Below are 16,381 nucleotides of genomic sequence, written 5' to 3'. Positions count from 1 at the left end.
GTCATAAGGAGTTATAGTCTCAGAAACCCATAGGTAGTCTCTACAAGTCAGCATTAAGTCGATGGCAGTGAGTTTAGTTTTTCTTGATAACAGATTCACCTTAGTTCCCCCCTTCACAGAAAAGGAAATATCAGCTGATGTATGAAGAGAAGAAGCCAATCCAATCGACATTTAGCAAATTGCTCAAAAGAAAGTCATTGTTGGATATCTAAAAATAATAGATTTGGGTAAAATATATAAAATGACTGTATTTTTAGAGATATATATGACTTTGAAGAGGAATGCATGTTTATGACTGTCTTTGTTCTACATCTATGTAAGCTCTAGTGTTAGTTGACAACAAGTTGATTCAATTCATGATGACTCAAGAAAACAGAGCAGAATTGTTGCATAAGGTTTTCAAAGTTGTTATCTTTTAGAGACAGATCATCAGCCTGTCTTCCCAGCTGTCACTGGGTAGGTTTGAACCACCAACTTTTCAGCCATTAGTCAAGTCCTTACTATTTGTACCATGTAGGGATACTTTGTGTACTATATCCTCTAAACCCCAAAGAAATCCCATTTTTTGTGTCAATTCCAATTCATAGAGACTCCGTAGAACAGAGCAGATATGTCCCACTGGTAATCAAAGGCTATAAATATTTATGAAAAGAGATTTCAGCATCTTTCTTCCATGGAGGAATTAGTGAGTCAGAACCATCAAACTTTAGGTTAGCAAGTTAGCACTTAACCATTGTATAACCAGGTGTGATAGTCATATAATCTGTTGTCATTTTGAGAGGATAAAGAGTGAAGGTGTGGAGTTTAGCCTGTCCATCAAGTCGCAGCTTCATGATCTCATTTGGAGGCACTTAGGAGATAAATAGCTGCATCCTGGAGACAGGATGCAGGCTCACTTCCTGAGAGACACTTCCGTTGACAAGACATATGGAACTAGAACTCTGTAGCAGGAGGAGCCATGCGGAGACCCCTGACAAAACTGAGATGCTTATGCCACCACTGGATCCACAAAACTCCCTGCCCCCCGCCACTGGCCTGTGATCTTCCTGCATTTGACATCATTGCATGTGTTTCATGAGTCTGAAGAGGATTTTATAGATTGGTATGGGCCATAAGGACTAATATCAGATTTAAGGTCTTGATCTGAATTGAGCTGGATGTTTTCTCAATATTCAACTGCTCTTGTATATAAAGTTCTTTCTTACACACATGACTGTCTATGAATTTATTTCTTTAGTCTCCTCGGACAAATACACCAGGGCTCCATCTCATCTAAGAAAACCAAATTATCAGAAGATAGCTTAGTGAGAACAGACTCAGTACAAAGACAATTATTTAAATGTTAGATGTTTTGATTCAGGCATTGGTTATCAAATATGCCCACCTCTTCAGTTAAAAAATGTTGAAGTAATTGAATCAGTTCTGATACATGGCAACCAAATGTGTATCAGGGTAGAACAATACTCCCCAGTGTTTTCAATGTCTGTGTGTGTGTTTTTTGTTTATTTTATTTTGTAGAACTATATAACCAGGCTTTTCTTACAAGGTCCTCTCAGTGGAATAAAACTTCAACTTTTCTGTTAGCAACAAGTCCTTAACTGTTTCTATCATGGTTCATTAGAGCAATTAGATGAATAAACTATAGATGTTACACCCATGAATTTTACTCCCACAGAGGCAGTCAACTACACTCCCTATTCCTGTACCAAATTAGTCTGTTATACATCACAGTGCTCCTCTATAACATTAACTACCACATATTGAGTGCTTACTAAAATGAACTGTACATGTGTCATGTATTAATCCCTATCAACAATCCTAAGGGAAAGAAAGTATTAGTATTTCTTTATTTTACCGGTGAATAAACAGATGCAGAAAGTAGTTAAGTAATTGAATGCAGGCAATAAGTATACGACAGGCGTAGATACAAAAGAGACCAGAGCCTGTCCCTGTACTTTATGAATGTAGCTCCTTGCCTTAAGCCTTACATAGATCAGTGTCTTCTGGCTACTCTTGGCTTAATTGGCATTCCCTTGCTTCTCTGCTCCCCAAGTCCAGAATGATTCTTCACTAGTTTCTAGACAGATGCCTGAGGTGCTGTTATTGTGACGTACTAGGTTCCATTGAGAACACTTCTTTTTATGTTTTAGCCAGAGAAAGATACATGAGGAACAAAATGGGAAAAGAGTGGAAGTCAACGTATGGACTTAGTCTGAAAATAAATCACATCAGTATTCCCACTATTTGTATTTTGAATAGTTTTAATCTCAAATTGAGGAAAAATCTTCGATTTCATGGAGTTCTCAGGTAGTACTTTCGGGCTTTGTCTTTTACCTTTGTGATTCTTAGAGAATTATTATTCAAAACAGCCCAGAGGATGGAGGTAGGGGCAAATGCATGTTCATGTGTAGAAGAAAGATTCCGCTTAATCTGTTTCATTTTACCTTTCTTTGACCTCTTCACAAAAATTCCTGAATATATGCAATTTCTAAAATAATACCACAAACTCAAACCAGTTGCTATTGAATCTGATGATTATCAACTCCATGTGCTTCAGGGTGTAGCTGTCCTTCATAAAATTATTATGGCTGAAACTTCCCAGAAGCCGAACCTCAGAACTTCCTCCACAAACACCTATAAAACAGAAAGCCCAGTGCCATTGCGTCGGTTGTGACTCACAGGGACCCTGTAAAGCAGAGGAGCACTGCGCCTGCAGGTTTCCAGGTCTCTAAGTCTCCACAGGAAACCTCATCTTTTCCTGTGGATGCTGATGAATTCAGGCTGCTGACCAGGAGGTGAACTGCCCAATGACCACTACACCATTAAGGCTCCTTCGAAGCCCCTGCAGGTTGGTTTAAATGACCAACCTGTCAGGTAACAGCTCAGTATTTAACTGTTTGCACCACTCGGGTACTCAAAATTACTTATACCGAACTTTTAAGGGTATTAATGGTTACACTTTATTATTAAAGGTTAAACATTAGGTTGTTAAATTTAAGGTCAGTGTTTCAAATTCTGGTCACTCTTCTGGAGAAAGACAAAGCGATGTATCTGCTTCTATAAAGAATTATAATCTTAGAAACTGTAAGGAATTGTGTTACTCTGTCTTACAGGTTCACTTCAAGTCAAATCAACTTGATAGTCAATCAAATATTAAACACACTCCTATTGAGTCAATGAGAATTCACTGTAACCACACCCGTGGCTTTCTGAGACTGTTTACTGGAGTAGAAAGTCTAGTCTTTTGCCTGCGGAGCTGCTGGTGGCTTTGAACTGCTAACCATACCAAATGCAGCCCAACACGCAAGCACTGAGCCACCAGGGCTCCTCAAGTGATGGCAGTGAGGATTTGGGGTTAGGATTTTTGTGTGATTAATTATCTACTATAAGGATGTAGTATATGACACTAATCCCAGAATCAGACATTTAAAAAAACATTGTCATGGCTCAAAACCTCTGTTACCAATAATATTCTAAGCAGATGGTAGCGATCAGTGATTAGGAAAACATTGACCATCATCAGAGGGAAAGGGAAGCATTTCCCCAGAGCTTCCATCTATTGCCAATTATTGCTCTACTTGTATAATAAAACGCATCTAAAGCAATATTCAGCTTCATATGTTATCAGAAGCAATGTTTATTAGTGAAGGAACATTTCACCACATTAAATAGATAGTTTTTGATTTTGGGAAACATTCTAGGTATTCTTCTTAGTGAAAAGGATGCAGTGGTGAACAAAACTGAAAAAGAAGACTTAGATCTTTGATGTCCACATAGTTGTAAGTAAAAAGATGAACCCGACTGTCCCCCAGATTCAGGCAGCACAATATTAAGAATTCATTTCAGAGTGTTTTCAGGAGCTGCAGCCGTATGAAGGGAGCTAACCCACATGAATTTCACCACTATGGAGTTGCTGCTGACTCATTGAGACCATACAGACGGGGTAGAACTTCCCCAGTGGATTTCCAAGACTGTAACTGTAACGCTTCATGGAAGTAGAAAAGCCCTTCTTTACCCAAGGACTGACAGATGGCTTCTTTTTCTTTTTTTTTTTTTAGAGTTATATAGTTTATTAAAGGAACTCTAAGGGCGCAACTTGGGATCAGAATCAGGAACCGTGTAGGCAAAGTCTGGAAGCCTACAAAGTGGAGAGCATATCGTTTCCTTCTTCAGTGTAGGGGAGAGCTCCCAGAACTCCTTTCGACCATTGCGAGCAAATAGACTCGTCTCTTTGCTATGCATCTCTTTCTCAGTTGTGCCGTCTTCCTTTCAGCCCCTCCGGGAAGGCCTCTGCTTGGTCCTCTATGTTCTCTCCGCTGCTCAAACCTCTCTCTTTGACTTCCCTGCCTCTGACCTCTATGCTTATTGACCCAGCTCCTCGTCAGTGCAGCAGCTTCGAGTAGCTCTCTGTGCTATGCCTTCATGGGACAGGGTTCCTGATGTCATCATCTGCCCGGCTGCTGAGCCCTCCCAGGCCTTTTGTCTTTGTTGTTACAGCCCGTGCCCCATGTGACCATTCTTTCTGTAGGTTCATCACCTCCTTGCTCTCTGCTTCTTTCCTCCTACCTGTCACCTTTTCTCTTTCTGCTTTCCAAAGTCTCTGTGGGATTCACTGCATACCTAAGAAAACTTCTTGTCAATGTTAAGGAATGGCCCTCCATGTAGAGATATTTACTCTCAGTGGGCCATAATCACGTCATTTGTATAGTCCAGAGCCGCTCAATTTGCATGGTCTATACTATATCATGCTAACAGAATAAGGGAACACTGCATAGTTTAAAATAAAGAACTATACATCAGGGTTGTTTCTTCTTACTATGCTTAGTCAATCTGTACACTGAGCAAATAATCAGAGAAGCTGGATTATATGAAGAAGAATGCAGTATCAGGATTAGAGGAAGGTTTATGAACAACATGTAATTGTAGATGACACACCTTGCTGAAAGTGAGGAGGACTTGAAGCACTTTCTGATGAAGATCGAGGATTACAGCCCTTATTCGAAAAACTAGCGACTGGGCTCTTAATGTCTTGACAGATGGTTTCTAACTGCTGAGCTTGCAATCAGTAGCCCAGTGCATAACTACTATAAATTTATATATATATATATATGTGACATTCTTTTTACAGCAATGCATGAAAAATTGTTCAAACAATTTGGAATAACACGGAGATAAGCTTTGTAATCAGACACCAACAAGAATAAAAACAACAACAGACCTCTCAGAACAAATGGGGATGTAGGATGCTTTCTACTGCCCCTACCTCTACTCACTACCATTGAGTCAATGTTGACTCATGGTGACCCCTGTGGGTTTCCAAGACTATAACTGTTTATGGGAGTAGAAAGATCAGTCTTTCTCCCACAGAGCTGCCGGTGGGTGGTTTGAACAGACAACCACAAGGATCACATTGAAGGCGTAATTACCACACCACTTGTATTATGCCTACAAACTTTCTTCCAGTATTTTTCCTAAACATGTCTCTCTTAGACTTTTCATATATACTAAACCCAAAGCAGATGCATCGAGGGAGGAAAATACCAAATTGATAAAAAAAAGCATCCGTAGACAAGAAAGTTGTTGTTATTCTTGATCTTTTTTCATAAAAGTCTTATTGGCATTTCCTTCACATGTCATTCAATTTAATCTTTCAAGCATATTAAGATTTGCACAATCATCACCACAATCAATTTCAGAATAGTTTCTTCTCATACTCATTGTTATTAGCTCCCAGTCCCTCCTGCCACACCCCATAGGCATTTATCAATCAAGTTACCATCTTTATAGATCTACCCACTCTGGGTTTCATATTCAGAAAATCATAGAAATGTACCTAATAGAACACTTTTGACCTAATGTCTGTCCGGTCTTTGTGACCCAGGCTGTGTGCTGTAGACTACTGGGACTTTGACTCTGTCTTTTTGAGGCATACAACATCTTTCATAGGCCACATGAGCAGGATTCAAAATGGAACCCCCCCCCCCCGCCCTTGCCCTAAGTGAACTAGGCTGTACCTCAAACTCACCTGTAGCAGATTAAAGGAACCAACTTTAAGAATTTGATCTTTAGTCTGAAACTCTCTAGTGTGAGAAAAACAGAACTCTGCTGTCCCACGATTATGGACTTGGCATTCGTTTGACTTTGGTTCTGATTGCTGGTTTTGAGAGCACTGAATGAATAGTGGCCCAGAGATGTCATATAGTTACTATGTTACTACCTTTCTTCCTTTCTTTAGGGGTCCTGGTGACCTCGTGGTTACATCATGCGCTGCTAACTGCGAGGTCATCAATTAGAAACCATAAGCTTCTCCTCCGACCTGTATGAAGCTAAGAGGGATGTAAAGAATTAAGTGCTCACCCAATAGCAAGATAACATGGCCACTACTGACTGTTGGTGACCCACCTGCTGCTTGCTGCCCAGGGAGGACTCTGCTGCCTGCCTCCTTGACCTGGGACCCCGCTACTACGATTTCCAGTCTGCACAGAATCACGTAGAGTGAGGGAGGTATGGGTTTTCCAAGGAATATTTGTTGAGCTGTTGTTACTCCAAGAAAGAGGAAAAAGATGAAACCTATTCATTACATATACCACCACTACTATCGATAACAGCCAGTATTCACTGCAATATGTATGGTGTGTGGTCAGTGCTGAAGTTGAGCTGAGAGTGGTGAGAAATGTATTTTCATTAATTATTTATAACCGGAAAGGCCATGTTGAATTAGTAAATGAACTGCTGTTTTAAATTGACAGTGTTATTAACTTAACCAAAATGTAAAAGCCCCATTGTAGACAACTTAATTCATAAACCAACAGTAAGCCAAAGTATCTGCAGTGGAGTTAATTCCAAGTAAACCCATAGTGTAAAGTAGATTCTTAAACTGTCACCTTTATTTGCCTCCTATTTCACCTGGAGAGAAGCTGGTGGATTGGAACTGCCGGCCTTGTGGTTAGCAGCTGAGTGCTTTAAACTACTGTGCCACCAGTCCTCCTTTGTTGTTTTTAGGGAGGCATTCTCCATGCAAAACTCGCTTCAAATTTCCCAGTCCGTGTGTAAAGGGCAGACCTACATGAAGCTAAGAGTAATATGAGTAGTCATAATAAAACCTTTGCCCCTGTTTTGATTACATTGTGGATTCTCAACAACATACTAGGTTTTCTAAAATGTCCTCACTTGATAATATTTTAATTTTTTTAACACAAATCAACATCGTTTTTCTTTTCTTTTTATTTCTTTTGGTAATTGGATACTGACCTTATGCATGATAATGAATCTAAGTTTAAAGTGATTCTTTTTGTAGGACTGCCCAGGGAATCAGAAAGAAAATAAAAAAAGTAAAAAGTTTAGTTTTTGCAAAAATTTAATGGGAGACCAGGCATTTATGTTTAGAAACATGTTGAATGATTTGTGAATAGATTCAACATTTGTTTAATGGAGTTTCAAACTCAGTGAACGTAATGCTCCTAATTTCTCCCTGTTTGTTTTAACTGTGCTTTAGAGGGAATTGATTATAAGGATCTACATGTGACCTCCTCCCTGGGGGATGGACAACAGGAAAGTGTGTGAAGGGAGACGTCGGACGGGTCAAGATATGACAAAATAATTATAAATTATTAAGGGCTCACGAAGAAGTGGGGACCAGGAGGGAGGGGAAAATTGAAGACCTGATGCCAGGGGCTTAAGTGGAGAGCAAATGTTTTGAGACTAAGGAGGGAAATGAGTGTACAGATGTGCTTTACACAATTGATGTGTGTATGGATTGTGATAAGAGTTGTATGAGTCACTAATAATAGATTAAAGAAAACGTGTTTCCTGTAACCCCCAAAAGGAGCTCACATGATGCATTGGTAAACGTGTTTAACTGGTTGTTAGGGATGGTTTCGAACCCTAGCTCTTACAAGGGAGAAAGATGACAGTCTCCTTCCATAAAGAGCGACAGCCTTGACATTCTATTCTGTCCCACAGGGTCACTATGAGTCAGAATTAACTCTACTGCAGTGGGTTCTGTTTTGTAATTCTCAAAAATCAAGTTCTGTTAATTCATCCAACAGTCATTTAATTCCACACAACACATGAGTGATTTGGTTGAAAATTAAAATAAAATCTTGTTTCCATTTTAATTTACTCAACTACGTTCTTCAACCTTGATTCCCTACCCTGCCCCGCACCAAACCAATCTATCCGTAGCTCCTTCCAATGACTGCCACATCCTGTTACTTTTTCAATTATTCATTTTACTCACTGGGCTATCTAATGTTTATTCCCATTTATGCATATTCCTGTTCATACTGCATGTTCTCTCTCTCTCTCTCTCTCTCTCTCTCTCTCTCTCTCGCTCTCGCTCTCGCTCTCGCTCTCGCTCTCGCTCTCGTCTTTTCTGCTAATTATTGACAAGCTTTTCCAGAGGACTTTCACACTTTGCCTCCCTCCATTTTTTTCCTCCCAGATTCTTCCTGGCTCATATTCACATCTAATTGTTGCCACTAACTCAATGTCTGCCTGTCTACATTCCTATGTGTGAGCATTGACATTATCAGAGAAGAGCACAAAAATGATTGGATTGCAGTACCAAATCAATAAACATATTTGTAGACTATCTTCATTTTTACATGTTTGCATTTATATTGGCAAACACGGGCAAAGAATGATACAGTGACTTCACTTTAATTTTAATGATTTTATTAACATACAATTGACATTCCATACAATTGACAGGTTGGAATATATTAAAACGGTTGTACAGTCATCATGATAATCAGTTTTAGAACATTTTCTTTATTCTTTATTCTTTTACTTATTATTATTAGCTCCCATATTCCCCCGACCTCCCTATGAATCTTGTTACTTACTGTCTCTATAGACTTACCCATCATGGATTTCATACACACACACATACACACTCAAAAACCAAACAACAACAACAAAATACCACAAAACCTCATTCCAAGAGAAAACGGGAAATAGTAAAAACTAGAACAAATTAAAAATGGGCTAAAGGGAAAACAAATGGGGTAAAATTTAATCTAACTCTATGTGCATTCTAAAGATGAAGCTTTCTACTCTCTGAAAGCATCACAAGGGAGGAACACGCCAGGCAGAATTATATCTTGTCCTATATAGGATCACTATGAGTTGGAATCAATTTGATGGCAGCAAGGGTTTTTGTTTGTTTGTTTGTTTTATCTGCATCAATCCACTTCCTAGTGCACTCTGTCTGAAGGCAAGGCTATTCATATTTCTGGTCAATGGTCAATACAAAAAATCTCAACAAACAAAATCACTATCAAGTTGATGCCAACTCATAGTGACCCCATAGAAAAGGGTAGAACTGCCGATACGAACTTCTGAGACTCTTTAGAGAAGTAGAAAGCCTCGTCTTTCTCCCACGGAGTAGCTGGTGGTTTCCAACTGCTGACCTTGCAGTTAGACACCCAATGCATAACCACTAAGCTACCTGGTCAATGGCCTGAAGGAAATCAATGGAAACTTAATCTTCATGATGATTGTGCAAATCAATTTTGGGCTTTCACTGGCATCCATAGTCTTCTGTAAAGCAGGTGCTTAGAATTGAAGCTCTGATCTATTTCCATCCTCTAATCTTGTATTTCATTATTTACAGTCCTTGGCTCACACAACCTGGTGTGTTTCTTCTGTGTGGATTAGGTGACCCTGCACTTAGATGGCGGCTTGTTTTAAGACATGCTTTTAAGATCATAGAGACTATTTTTCCCACTTAAGAATATATGTATATATTAAATCATACCATAGTTCAATCATGTCAAGCAGAATCGCACAATTGCTCCTACAATCAGTTTCCAAACATTCTTTTTCTACATGGGCTCCTTGACATTGTCTCCCCTTCACCCCGCTCCTCCTCCACAAACCCTTATTCTACTTGCTGCCTCTATAGGTTCATCAATATTGGATTTCATATTATGATTTCGCCATCATACTTTACTGTAGCAGTGGTCCATTCATTACATTAATACATAAAGAATATTGATATAGTTGCAATTATACTCGTGAATAACTAATTAGCTATGTAGTTTTGGTTGGGGTTTGGGCAATTTATATCTTCTTTCTCTTTTAAGGTAAATTAAGATGGTAAATCAAGCTATTTAATGTCAGGATGTGTGTTGGGAAAGTTAACACCAAATATCATAAAAAATAACTTGAAATGTACAGAAAAATGCAACAAAATAAAAGTTTATTTCTCACATTACAACTCACTCAGCTCACTCTCCTGAGTAGATCCCTTCTAACAGATAACTCAGAAATCCAGGAGTCTGATCTTGTATGTCCCCATCCCTGAGGATCTGTTCGGTGGTGTCATCTGCAGAATATTACACATCCAGTTAGACTATGAACAAAGAGAGTGGAGAGAATCTGTGGGACATTTCATAGCTGTATACAAATGTATTACCTTGAGCAGACCTCAGGTTATGGTCTTCATGTCATTTTGATGAAGGCTGAGAAAAGTAGTTTTCTATGTAGCTAAGAAGGAAAAATTAGTACTCTTTTCCAATCTACACCACACATTTCCAAATGGTGACACCATGATTTCTTTCTGTGACTTTTCTGTGATCCAATTTACCATTCTTCCTACCTCTTCTATGGACTTGATTTCTTTTTTATCTCTACTTCTGTCCAATTTTCTTCTTTTATGTACCACCTTGACTTTAGACTTTGGTGTCACTACCAAGATTTTTAAAGACACCATGGAAAGGCACAGAGGCTTAGAGATTCATGATCAGCTGGGGTCTGGCATGCCAGTTTTAGCATGTACTAGAACATTAGAGGACCCTTGGGATCTCCAGTCTATATTGTACAATAGGTTTACTGAAATAAACAGATGACCAAATAGTAGATTCTCAGTTTATTTTACTGATTTACTCTATTTTCTAATGTATTTTATATTTCTATGTTAAAAAATTATCCCAGCAGTTAAATTCCTGTCGTATTTTTTCTGTAAGGAAAAGAAAGTGATTGTCTTAAAATCCAGAGCTATATATATATATATATATCTTACTCTCCTTTAATGACTTCTCTTTAATATTAGAGTCTATCTATTGTACAATCTGTACAACTGTACTCTCTATCAAGCTGACTGTACCCTTTAATATTGATCTTCTAGATATTTATCTAGGATTATTGGTCTGATTGGCTGATGAAGTTAGTTAACATTCTTTCTGCTGAAATATCTAATATCTCTTGATGCCCATGAACACTATCTCAATGGGTCAATGAGAGAATGTATATTATTTTCAGTGACTTATATTTCACACTTATCTGAATAATAATCCACTATCATCTAAAATGAGATTTGATAATAATGTGAAAATGGCCATGCTTAACCAGCAAGAACTACTAAAATGCTCAGTAATGAGGAGCTCCAAACATTCCAAGATCATAATTATTTTTAAAAGCAGGATTGTATGTGATAATCCACAGTTACAAAAAATGTGAGTCCGCAAGTAAGGTCTCTTGGGATTGAACTATATGGGTTTGGATAAAAAAATTAACCTCTCTATTCTCACCGTACTCACTTATAAAATATGTGAGTTATTTCTCAAATCTCTTCTTGACCTTAAACTGATGCTTTATGTTAGTTCGGAAGCCTTTTCATATTTTATAAATATTTCCCCAAATGTATAAATAATTTCATTCCTTCTACATATCACATATGCCTCTTGAAAACAACTTTATTACTATAATTATTTATTTAATTTGTTCATCTTCTCCCCAAATATGCAGTGCTCTATAATATATTCTATTTATCTAACCCAGAATGTGAAAAAAATCAATGTGATTAATATTTATTGAATTAACTCAATTCACACTGTCCTGATACCATTATGCTGTAGATACCTGGAGTTTGCTTGGATTTTTTTTTTCAATAAAGGAAAGGAAAATCTTACTAAGAATCCCAATCAGCAGTTCTGAATTGCTACTTGTACTAGTCCCGTTCTTAAATTTTCATGAACTGAGCCTAAAACAAAGCCTGAGCACCAAACTTTCTTGACTCCATCGTCATTTGTCAGTTTTTCACATTATATGTGGAAATTACATAATTTCATGTCAACTTGATAAATAAGTGTAGAGGTGGAGTCTAGCCTATCAGTCAGGCCACATTCTGATTGACCTACAGAAAATTAAAACAAGGATAGAAAAGCCAAAGTATAACTTCGAATATATCCCGTCTGAATTAGAGACCCACCTACATTTAAAGACCATCTCAAGAATATAGTTGAAGCATTGGTGTGAAGATTAGATAAGTTGTGGATGGCATCCAAAATATCACACATGGAGAAACAAAGATGACTTAAAAGACATGAAAGAAACAAGCGCCAAATCGAGGTCAAGGAAAGTTTCTCTTTAATGTAGAACTGCTACATGAACTGGACAACTGGTCATCCTTACGAACTGAACAGATTTCAAAGGGAACCTCAAGAAGACAAACTATGTCAAGGGCATGTAAAAGGCCTAGAGTTAGGAAACCAGAAGTGATGGGCACACTCAGCATTTCTCAAGTTGAAAGAAGTGAAAAATTAATTCAAGTCTCGAGCTACAATTTTGAAAAATTCTGTGGGTATAATATTTAATGACATAGGAAGCATCAAAGGTATAAGTAAACTTACAACCTTGTGAAAGAAGAAGAAAGGAATGTGCCACAAATAATTATTCAGCATTAGAACCACTTCAGGAAGTAGATAGGAACAAAATCCAGTGATATTGAAGGAAAAAGTCCAACCTGCACTGATAGGACCTGTCTAATTAGACTTCAGAAATTAATGAGCTATCATTTTGAAATGTTTTAATAAATGTGTGTAATGCTTAAAATGTTCACCCACTTAAGTAAAAATTTGGAAGACTTGGCCATGTAATTGGAAAAGACCCATATGTGCCCACTCAAAAGAAAAATTATTTAACATAATGCTTCAGTTATCGAATAATATCATTGACATCACATGCGATTAAATTTTAACTAAAAATGATTTAAAAAATAGTTGTAGCAATACATCCTTAGGGAGCGATCAGAAATTCAAGCTAGATTCAAAGGCAGGCATGTGGAGGAATATCACTGCCGGTATCAGATTGATAATGACAGAAAGCAGAAAAATACCAGAAAAATACCAGAAAAATGTTTGCATAGGTATTTGACGTTGTGGATCTAACAAACAATGCACAACATTGTGAGGAAAGGACATTTTAGAAGAAGATAGCTGAGCTCATACAGAACCCATATATAAACTAAGAAGCAGTTCTTGAAATAATCAATTGGATACTGCACAATTTAAAATCAGTAAAGGAACACACCAGAATGGAAACCGTTCAATACAACTGTCCAATCTGCATGATAAGAAAATAATCAGAGTAATTGGAGTGTATGAAGAAGAATTCAGGGTCAGTATTGGAGGCAGTCCCATTAACAACCTGTAATTTGCAGATGACACAACCTTTCCTGCTGGAAGCAAAGTGTACTTGACGCACTGATGACAGTAAAAGACCACAACCCTCCGTATGGAAGTTTGCGCCTCAACAAAAAGAAAGCAAAAATCCTCATAACTTGAACAACAAGCACCTTCAGGATAAGCTGGGAAAAGACTGCAATTGTTACCGATTTTATTTTACTTGGATCCAAAATGTATCTCCATGGAATCAGTGCTCAATAAAGTAAATGATGTATTTCATTCAGAAAAACTGCTACAAAAGACATCTTTAAAATTTCCAAAAGCAAAGCTGTCACTCTGAAGGTTGACCCAAACCATGTACCGCATGCATGTGCGTATGAAAGCAGGTAAAAAATGAAGACTACAAAGGAGAATTGCTGCCTTTCAACCATGAACTTGGGAAAGGATATTGAACTACCGTGGACTGTAAGAAAATGAAGACATTTTGTTGGAAGAATTTGAGCCTGTATGTTCCTTAAGGCATAACGGTTCCTTAAGGGAGGCTTTCTGATTCACTTTGGAGAAATCTTGGAGAAAGATATGTCTGGAAAAGCAGAAGTTCAGCAAAAATGTGAAAGAGCTGCAAATATTGGTTTGCTGCAGTGGTTGCAACAATAGGCTCAAACATAACAATGACTTTAGGGAGGACAAAGAACCGGCTAGTACATGGTGGCTATGAATCAGAATGGACTCAACAGCACTGTGTTAGGCAGGGTTCTCTAAAGAAACAAAACCAGGACACTTATGAATCTATAGATATATTCTTCTTGCTGTATCTATGTATCTCTCTATGTACTCTCTATAATCTATCATCTATCTATCTATCTATCTATCTATCTATCTATCTATCTATCTATCTATCTATCTATCTAGTCCACACCGCAGTACAGAGGGTTCAGTTGAACAAACTCCCATGGAACAGTTAATATGCTGGAAGTCCTTCAGCTCTCACGTGGGCTGCTGGGTCCAACACTCAGTAGCTCTGGAGCTTAGCAAAACAGGCCCGGATGGGATATCAAATGCAAGCAATGCAAGGCAACTGAATCCACCAGCCTCAGGTTCCATCGATACACACCAGCAGCATGATGAAGCAGGTCTTGAAGGAGCCTCAAGCTCTAGCAGCACAATCCACAGATTGGCCTGGTCCTCAGGTAGTGGAGCTCACAGGTTGAAGCAGTGAACTAGCTACAGCAGCAGCACACATGCTCAACATGCTCAGAGCACCAGACAGCAAGAGAGGGGGGGACGGGCCTTGCAGAGCCATTTGTCTCTTTTCCCTTCAATCAAACTGCCACCTGAGTAATACCACATATTCCTATTGGCCACTTAATTCTACTGATGACAGTAATTGGTTCAGAAAAATTCACATGACAGAGTTTTGCAGGGTGTAATTGTCTCTTCGGACTGGGATGGAAACTGAAGGGGACAGTTTACCTTTTTCTTTAAACTTTGAGGAATCCGTTGGTGGTTGGTAGTGTCAATGATGAACACACTAGTCTGCTGATTCAGGCATCCAATTGAGAAAAATGAGATTACTTTTCAGAAAATAATTTAAAATGGGACAGGTTATCACATAAAATTACCACCTGCAGTTTATGCCATTTTAAAAGGAAAATAGAAAGATTACATTTATCCTGGAAATATATAGCTTCTAGAATTATCTTGCAAGGCATAGTTTAGAAAATATTTTAAGGGGGTAGAGGAACAGGGTAGAAGAGATGAATCATTGCAATGAATCCCACTTCTGAAGTCAGTGGAGAAAAATTCTGGGGCCACGTCTGACCCCTCCAAGTACAAGAAGAAGGACAATCTCATTTCACATCTGCCAGAGGGTGATGCCTGTGAAGCAGAGGTCAGACACACCTCCACCTGCCATCTTTCTTTGTCCTCATCTGACACCTATCACCCCCAATTCCCACTCCAGGGCCTTCCACTTCCCTGCCAAGTTTGATATTTCATTGCAAGAGCCACAGGGAATTGGTAGACAGCACTCGTAATTAGGGAGCTTTATTAAGGAAGTTAGCAGGTTACCACAAGTCAGGATCAGAAAACATTGAGGGTATAGATCTTTTGTCCTCAGCCCATGCCTATCCTAGGCAATGCCAGCAGCCACACCTCTCTGCTCCACAGTTTCTCAGACCTGCTACACCTTGTCCTCTGACCTACTCAGGCAAGTGTACCGAAGCCCCTTCAGTAAATGCCCAAAAGGTACTCCATTAGCCTTACCCCTTCAGTGGCAGGCTCTGTCTCACGATCTTTGCCTGGCTTCACTGTTCTGTCTCAGTATCTCAGTGCTGGCGCATCTGGTGCCTGTGCCGCCTCCTTCATTTAAGGTAAGTATCTTACATGTAGTTGGTGGTGGCTCTCTTTTCTTAGCCGCTATGCAATCTCTCTGTTCTTGTTTCTGGGAAGGATTACCTGTATATTCAGAGGGGTGGAGAAATCAACCAACCCCTGAGTTAGAGTCCTCTAAACCTATTTGCATGCTTCTACTTGGTGGGAGTTAAAACTATGCATGGATGAGCCAGACCAAATAATTTTGTTTCATCACAACCTTATTGTACATATTTTCTAATCCTTTAGTCGTTATTGTTTTGCCATCCATGCCTATCAAGAAAACTATACTAGATTTCATTAACTTTATTCATACTTGAAAAATTGTATTAAAACCACATACACATACATATTCTAAATCATTTCCAATTCATGGCAACCCAATGTGTAACAGAGTAAAATTGTTCCATAGGATTTTATTTATCTACTCATTTCTTAGCAATAAATTAGAGACTCATTGGACAATTTTGCAAAAGTTAATAACATTACATTTATCAAAATACGTCAGTATTGTTTGCCTGTGTTTTGTTTGTTCTGTTTCCAGAGCCTAGGCTTTCTGACCTTTGCTTTTTGAGTAATTGTTGACCTTTGGTCTTATA

This window comes from Tenrec ecaudatus, chromosome 2 (assembly GCF_050624435.1).
Source record: "Tenrec ecaudatus isolate mTenEca1 chromosome 2, mTenEca1.hap1, whole genome shotgun sequence".
Taxonomy (NCBI): Eukaryota; Metazoa; Chordata; class Mammalia; order Afrosoricida; family Tenrecidae; genus Tenrec; species Tenrec ecaudatus.
This window is presented reverse-complemented; position numbering follows the sequence as displayed.